Source organism: Argiope bruennichi, chromosome 2 (assembly GCF_947563725.1).
Source record: "Argiope bruennichi chromosome 2, qqArgBrue1.1, whole genome shotgun sequence".
NCBI classification, from domain to species: domain Eukaryota; kingdom Metazoa; phylum Arthropoda; class Arachnida; order Araneae; family Araneidae; genus Argiope; species Argiope bruennichi.
Window position 1 is genome coordinate 112,011,808 of NC_079152.1, and position 9,098 is coordinate 112,020,905.

The 9,098-nt window shown below is 28.4% G+C and overlaps 1 protein-coding gene across 1 annotated transcript in view; it reads right to left on the reverse strand.

Annotated features, from left to right (window-relative positions):
• LOC129961607 (sterol regulatory element-binding protein cleavage-activating protein-like) overlaps positions 1-3,067 on the reverse strand; it is a 37,762-nt gene extending 34,695 nt beyond the window's left edge. The window contains exon 1 of the mRNA XM_056075111.1: positions 2,688-3,067. The gene's annotated coding sequence lies outside the window, so the exon portion shown is untranslated. The remainder of the gene's footprint in view (positions 1-2,687) is intronic.
• Positions 3,068-9,098: the final 6,031 nt, after the last annotated feature.

Below are 9,098 nucleotides of genomic sequence, written 5' to 3' on the forward strand. Positions count from 1 at the left end.
ATATATATATATATATATATATATATATATATATATATAGTAAAGATACCTCAAAGATATAATAGGATGACTCAGTTAGTTTTAGCAGCTTGGCACTCTAATTATGTAATACTAATCAAACAAATAAAGAAAACTATGCAATAGTTAATAAGCAAATAATGAAGACTGCCATCAAATAAATCCATTCTATAAAACCATTTTTAAGGATTTTTACAAACTATTTTTTAAAAGAATTAATTTGAAGAAGAAAAAAAACATTAACTCATATAAAAATATTTCAAACTTTTTTAAATATTATATATGCAATACAATTTTCACAAGCACATACTTTAATTCATATTTCTCATCCATATATATATTCAGAGTGTTCAATTCTGTCCAAAGATAAATACATTCAACTATCCAAATTGGAATTATAATTATTTAAAAGAAAATTTCTTCTCATTTAAAAAACTTATACAAATATCATGCTCCTGAATGTAACAAATATTATGATAAATGTTTTTTTCTTTTCCCATTCTATTTTTGGCTTCAAAAAAATATATCAACAGTATTTAAAAGGCTGAAGTTTGTAACAAATATTAACTAAACTAACTCAGAAAAAATGATAGTAAAATACTGATCAAATACTTGACTTTAATCTTATATAATTTGATCCCTCATTTTTATCAATTGCTTCAAATACACCAAAATTTAAATTTTGCAGAGTAAATTTTAATAATATAAAATCAAAAACTTTATCCAATTTCGTAAAATATGATCAAGAATCATTCTAAAATCAGTTGCGAAAAAAGTGTAAAATATGCAAAACAGTATTTCATTTATTAGAAATTGGAGAGAAAAAAAATCAATATATTTGGTTTAAGAAAATTGAAATTTTTTTAATTAAAATTTATTAATGTATCTTATGTGTTAATATATGTTATAATGTATCTTAATATTTTATTAATAGGATATTTAAGAATCGCAGGAAAAAAATTGTTACACATACACATTTAAATTGAAAGCATTCAAATTAGCCCAGCTCCACTTATCATGCGTATTTAAAGAATACATAGAATATTAAACAAGTTCAATTATAATATTTAATGTTATAAAGTTAGAATTACAAAATTTTATCAAGTTACAATCTTATAATCTGATAAGACAGTGAAATAGCAACGACATTACTCTTTTAACATTAAAAGAAGTAACTAATATAATTTACATTTTAAAAAGGCAATTTCAAAAATATTATACTATATTATACAGGAGATTTTGGAATTCATTTAAATATTATCAATTTGTTTTTTTTAGAAATTTATTTGTACAGTCTCTATATATTTTTAGCAATTTTCAGACAATGTGAAGCTGCCTTAAACATAATGCGAACCGTCAAGACAATATACCACAGTTGTTTCACAATAAAACCAGGATAGTTGTCAAAGTAAACATATACTGAATTTTATTACAGCATAAAAATAATTAAACATTCAAATACTTTCAATTTTTACTATATTCTGAGAAAAACAAAATGGTTGCATGTTACATGAAAATGATGAAAGAATAACACCCAACCTGAAGTCCCCAGAATTCAAATGAATAAATGCTATCACAACATTTAGAGACTAAGGATGGGACTCCTTTGTCTCCCATCCTTAGTCTCTAAATGTTGTGATAGCATTAATTAATTCCATGTCTTCTACAAGCCACAGATCAACCTCTCCTATGGGATATACATTCTGTTATCACAGTGGAAAAAAACTCAACTCCCAACACAATTAAAATATTAAAAAGAAATTAAGAACCTGCTCACTTATTCAACAAATTCTCATCCACTAATTTGTGGTGCCCTTCTCCAGAGCTGCATATGATACAAAAAATAAAGATAAAAAATTATTAGTGACTAATCAAAACTTATTTTTGCTGGAGAATTACTTTAATTATAAAAAATTATTGGAATTACTTGGAAAGAAAAAATAAAGTTGAAACGTAATATACTCATGAAATTTCATAATTTTATACATAAACAATAGAATGCTTAAAACAAATTGAATGATATATCTTCAATCATATTTCGATTATGGATAATCAAATGAAGATAAAGTCTGACATTTCAAACAGTAGCATAATTCATTAGATTTTACATTACGTTTTTTATTTATTTATTTAATCGAGGACAATATATAAAATGTGCTGGATTAATGGTGTTCGTCAACAAAGTACAAAAAATTATTATACTGATACCCTGTTTCAAAAATAATCCATATAAAATGTAATCAATCCATGCCACAACTAAATGGAAAGAGAACTTTTATTTCCCTCAATAAATTAATAACTGCATTATTTACAAGACTTGCTAATAAATTCATAGGAAGAATTCAAAATTTCTAGAAATAGTTTTTGCACAAATTATAAAGTTCGAATAATAGTGTTGATAGTTTAAACAAAAAAAAAAAAAAACATCCAAAACTTTAATTAATTATTTGCAGATAGATTGCATTAAAAAATGAAAAAATTATACATAATAAATAACCCAATTTATTTCTTCGAATCATATGCAAGAAAAGAGTACCTGAAAGGCAACAATTACAAAGCAAATATATGAAGCACTTGTTTTTCCTGGTTTAGAGCTAATGATCACCACAAAAAAATAATAATAATTCACACTTGATGCTAATGTCAGCAGTAAAATAAATTATACTTACTGCTTAATTCGTGTATTGCGTTTGAAATAGGAGAGATAAAACAAGTTTTCCGGGCTTCGAATAGTTTAGCAAATGAAATAAACTCAGTCATCGCCTTCAAATGCTTTGAAAATAATAATTTTATTCCAATAATTTTTCCTATGCCCCGTCAACGAGCATTTAAAGCCAGGAAAACGCAACTACCACATGTTCTCCACTTGGAGGAAATGAAATTCTTGTCTGTTATAATTTAATCCCCCGAATTCTTATATGAACATGAAGATCTTCACAAAAGACTACTTAACTCTAAATTAATAGAGAAAAATATAATGAAAAAGTTAATATGGTTTCAAGGTTATCACTTTAAACATCACATTTCATAGCATCGCCATTACTCGTGACGCCGCAACTGAAAAATCATGCGTAAATAATAAACATCACAGATTTCATATTGCTATTTTATAAATATAAAATAAAATTGGTGATGGATATCAGAGAGGAAATTCTGAGAAAATAATATAATTTGGATTCGCTCAAGAATTCACTAAAATATTTTAAACGTTCGAAAGAACAAACTTTGAAATAAATTTGGAAAAATATTTTAAAAATTAGGTAGGCATTCTGAAACTTATAGCAAATCGCTGCTATTTAAATTGTAATGCATCACATATATTGGAGATGATTCTTTTTCAGGATATAGTAATCAGTCCAATAAAATGTACAATCTGATGAATTAAATCTGAAAAGAAGATAGAAAGACATTAAAAATATGAATCTCGTTAACCACTAAGCATGTTAGGCAATATTTATATAAAACATCGGTCACAACAAATAAATTTTGTACCTTAAATTATGGTTGTTTTTATATTTATTTTTATAAAACAACTAAGTTGTCCTCTCCCCTTCCAATTTTCAAGATGATCATGGAGCTCTTCTATAGGATATTTTCTATAAGAATTCTTCGAACTCGTTAATCAGTTCTCTGCAATACAAATAGCACATTGCATTGAGAAAAACTTCAAAATTTAAAGAAACATGTTGTAGCGGCATTGAAACACTGCAAAATACAAGACAATTGATGGCACATTTTTCCTTGGTAGTTTTTATGATGAAGTTTCCAAAATTTTCCATATGGTGCTTTTATTCACGTCTGTTATTTATGCGATTGATCTTGTGCTATTATTTGGATCATCTTCAATTTCTTTCAAAATGTGTTCTGAAACTCTTACATATCTCTAGCGGCTCTTGAATATGAAATCTAAATATAGTAGTTCCAAATATGAAGACAATGTCTTTCTTGAAAAAAATATTTCATACACTGATAAACAACATAGTTTCATTTACATTTATACTGTCTGATATGTTCGGAATAAGGAGCATTATCTGGTTTCTTTTTATGACGGAATGTATCGCCACATCTAATTTTGATTAGACCTTTTAACCAAAGTACCTCATACTATATAATATTTCGAAATCGGCAAAAATTGTAATATATAATTCTTTTCACATACTGAAACAATGTAAAATGTCAGAATATATAAAATAATATATTGTAATATATTTCATGTATTATAATATCATATAATTTTTTTTCATAATATTGGGGAAGTTATTTGATACTGTATCATATTATCTGAAGTTATAAAGTATTATATAACTGTGCTATATTATATAATATACAACATTGAATAATATAACAAAAATATAGAAAATTAGTTTAAGTTTCTAAGAGCACGGGGAAAAACCGTACTTCAGACATTCCCACACTATATTTCGATACTTTTGCACATTCTAGAGTTAGCATTTTGGAACGGACGTCGTAGTTTTAAACCATGGTCAGATGATGAGAACAGCACTTGAGCAATACCTCCTCTCTAAACTTCTCACCAAACCAACGGGATAGCGTTTAACTTGGACGCATTTTATGTGCATCAAAATCGCTTAGACGACAGTTTTTATGTGGAATCGGGTCTCGGTCCTGGACCCTCCTTTTCTAAAGTCGTGACCTTACCATTTGATCATTGCAACCTGGTGGCTTCAGACAAAAACTGATATTTTTAATACGAAAAGTGAGCCTTTAAAAGAGGCATTTTGTGAGGTATTCATTTCGCAGTAATCAGGTTATGAATCTTATGAAATGAGTCAGAAGATACCCTGTATTGTTTATTTTTAGTCGATAATGCAGTTGACTGAATTTCGAAGCGCATTTCTTGATCGTTATTGGGTTTATAAACTTTTATTGAGGTTTACTTCTTCGAGATTATCCAAATCAGTAATCGGATTATCATAGTTTATAACAAAACAACGTTGGCATCAATGGAATGAAGAATTTTGTGAGACATAAATAAATGGTCCATAATTCACTATCTGATACATGATTATACTCATGAGTTTATAATTTAGTGACGACTGAGTCAAAACTTAAACAAATATTTTTAATCATTTGGATCATCCTTTCCCATAATTTTTTCTACCACGAATAAGAAAAAGAATTAAGATGCTATTTATTCCTCCTAAAAGAAGAAGCTTCAACTCTCTTTTCAGTGAATGTATTTTAAAATGTAATTGGTTTCAATAAAATTATTGTTGTTGTTACAGTATATTATCTTCCATCCAAGAAAAGATGGGTAGGGATATAGCATGAAAATTAGTGAAATTGCTTTTATCGAAAATGGTGGAAAACACTGAAGTTATCATCTATAGTGAGATAAATCATTGTGCGTCCCAGCAAAGACGTCAATATTCTTAATAAGTTTGGTTTCATTTAGTTGTATTAACGTCCCGTTTTAAAGCAACACTAGGATTAATTTGGGAAGGACCTTGTAATTTTGAACCATGGTCAGATGACGAAGATGACACCTGAGCTGGCATCCCATTCTCCAAATTTTCACAACTCACCTTAACGTGCACCCGTTTACACGATGGTTCTTCTCTGGGGTGAGGGTCTCGAACCTGACACTCTCCCAGAGATTTTACCACCAGGCCCTAACACTTCATAAAATAGCCTCTGGAGAAATAGCCCCCCCCTTTTCTCTCTTGAGATTTCTTTTCCAGCAGAATCATAGTACAAAATTCGCCATATTATGGAAGTTCACACAAAGGCACACATACATACATACAAACACACACACACAAATCGGGGATCGAAGTGGAATCACTTCTATTTCTTTTAACAATAGCACAGATGAATCTGTTTCTGCGCGTTTTGGCGTTCAACCGTACAGTCCATTAGACGGAGAGATATCAAATTTGGCACAAGAATAGTTTGGAAGATGAGAATGTGCATCTAGGAACAATCTTTTTGAAATTTTTCAAACTGAAAATAAAGCAGAATTTCGACATTTTTTAACCAAAATTTCCGAAAATATAATAAGACAAGATGTAGCATCATTTTAAAATTATATATATGTGTGTGTGTGTGTAAATTAAATCCTAACTAATTTCCTAATTTTTATCTTAATTTAACCCATATTAACTTCATTCTAAAATGTTTTCTTATTTCCTGATCCGATTCCACCATTTTTTATTTAATTAAATGCGCCATCATCTCTGTAAAAATACTTAAATCTGTACTTTTTCACTCTCCGATTGAAGGGATGAAAAAACTATCAAGCCAAGGAAATTCTTTTAAAATATACCTATAATTCCGAAAAATCGACACGTGTAAAGAAATCCCTATCGGAATTTGATACTATACAATCATTGGGGATAAACATTTCAGTCTTTTTTTCGCTCTTGTGTCGTACTGAAGATTGATATATCTCTTCGATTCTTGCTTGTACATAGATTATGCCTCCCGGGATGGAATGAAAGCGAAGTTTTAAAATTGAAAAGTGTCGTAGCTCTTTTCGGTCATGAAACTGCTTCAAAAATATGTGTTTATACACACACACATCTTTTCAATAATGCCAGTATTGTTGTCTACAAATTTTATCTAATTTAGTTAATTTTTAAAAATAGTTCTAAGCTTATTTTACAATACATTTCATTATTGTAAAACTCAATGAATTTCAAATCGTTTTCAATATTACTGCTAATATTTCATTGTGGATTTTTCTTTCATTGTTATTAATGAAAATACAATTTATTTTTCCATTTTAGGTAAGTTTCTGTTTAAAACACACATTTATTAAAATTTTTGTGATTTCATTGCACTTTCAAATAAAGTTCAACTTCAGTAGTAGTCGAAGCAGTTGAGAAAATACTTAATTTCATATTTAACAGATTAAAGAAAACGATATAAGGCTTTTAATAGTAAGTTATTAGTTTTGCATGCATTAATACCGGTGAACCAGATGGTCGCTAAAAGAGTCTAATTGTTTAACAGACGAATCAAAATTCATGTTCTCAATACATGTCTATTTTTTAAAGGAAATTAGATTTATATAAAGGAAGCGAATCTTATGATTTTTTCCACGCGATGAATTAGAAGCTGTTTGTTTTTCAGAGCAAAGTGTTCAATTCTATATTTAAAAGTTTTTTTTACAATTTTTTTCATACATTTGGTTTTATATCACAATTAAAATAAAAATGCGATACCAAGAATAAATCTTATAGAAAACTTACTCCAGTTGTTTAGCGTAATTTCAAAGTTATTAGTATTACATTATTTGCAAATGTACACTTAAAAAAATAAATGTACCTTAAACCTTAAATAAACTTGAACAAAAATTCGTTACCGTTAGGCGCCAAAAACTATTCCTGCTAGGGGAAAACAAAACTCTAAAAGGAAAGAAGCTTACATTATTTAAATATTTTAATGAAACATTAAAGCACATAACACACGAAAAACAATAATAGGACAAACAATTAACACAAACATTTAAGGAAAAGTACAATTCTCGGGGGTAAACATCATGCGTAATCCATGACTCCAGAGCACAGACTGAAGTTTTATCGAGTGGCCGCTAGGTGGCAAGCTGAAAAAGTTGTCCGGTTAAAAATAAGATACACACTATAATTTTTCCTTATATTATATATAAAAAAATCTCTTGTCCATATAATGCATGCCCAAAAGATAATTTTTTTTTTTAATTTTTATAGAAATGAGAGCATGAATTTTATTTTGTTTATTTATTTATATAAGCATGTGATCTGAAAAAAAATAAACGAAATAAAAAAACTCATATAAAAGAAAACTCAAATAAACGCTATTATACAGAAAACTCTTGGATATAAAAGAAAGAGATAAAGTAAAGAACGATGAATCATAAAATAAACGCACAAAAAATATTTACTCTTTTTGGAATAGCATAAACATCACATAAAAGAACACATCAAGCAATAACGACTTAAAAAAAAATTGCGGACGGTTTATTCGTAAAAGCCTTCAAAGGTACAGTGGAATTGAATGCGATCACAGCTAAAATTATCATTCACTTCATTATCAAAATCCGTTGGTTTCGAACCGACGTATTTATATGAACCCAAACATAGTCGTTTAGCATGATCTTTACACTGTTTAATGTTATTATTTTTGAAGCAGATAATGGATTGATCCTTCATTTTTCAACCAGCGATTGAAATTCTTAGATTTTCTTACTTTACTTGTAAGAAAAAATTTGAGAATATTGTTTCCCCCCTCCTCCATGAGATGGTTCTCACATTTTTTTTTGTCTGGATAAGAGTGATCTGGATTGGTTTAAAAAGGCCAGATCTTGCAGAAATCTATTGAATAGTAGGACACTATTTCTTGTGATTGAAATAAGAAAACAATTTGAATTAAAAGACATTTGAGTGTTAAAGACAAAACTGAAATTCTTAGTTGGTAGGAATGTTTGCCTGAAATGACTCTACGCAAGGTTGAGACACAGGTCAGCCTCTTTTAGAACATCTTCGGTGTAAAATTATGAAAAAATGTGAGATTCTTGTAAGTAAAACCACGCAATAGGCGTTAATGGTTTGCGTATATAATGAAAAATACTTTTAAGAAAGCCTTCCAACGGAAGCTGACAAGAATCTAGAACTTAATAATTTAAAACGCGGCTCGCAGTATCATTCAACAAAGTTAAGAAAAGAAAAATACAAATAAGAATTACATATGAGCAAATTGTTAAGGATTAATTGTCGGTAAGTAATAATTAATGAATTTTTTAATTATTATTTTTGAAATAAAATCTCGATAGTCTCTTTTAAGTTTTTTTCCCCCTTCCTTTTCCTTGATCTGATAAAAAATAGAATTGATTTTACCCTATTCATTTACAGTTCTCAATCGATTAATGTTATCAAAATGCTTCAGGCCAAAGTGATTACAATAAGAGGTAGTTACTGTATGAGAAAACATCATGATCTTTAGAATATTTATTAAAATAATAAATTACCTGCATAAAAATTCGTCGATGTTATTAGATTTCATTAAAACATTAAAAAAAACTTTTCATGGCAAAACGAATGCAATTGAATATTTCAGGCCAATTGATCATATTATCAAAA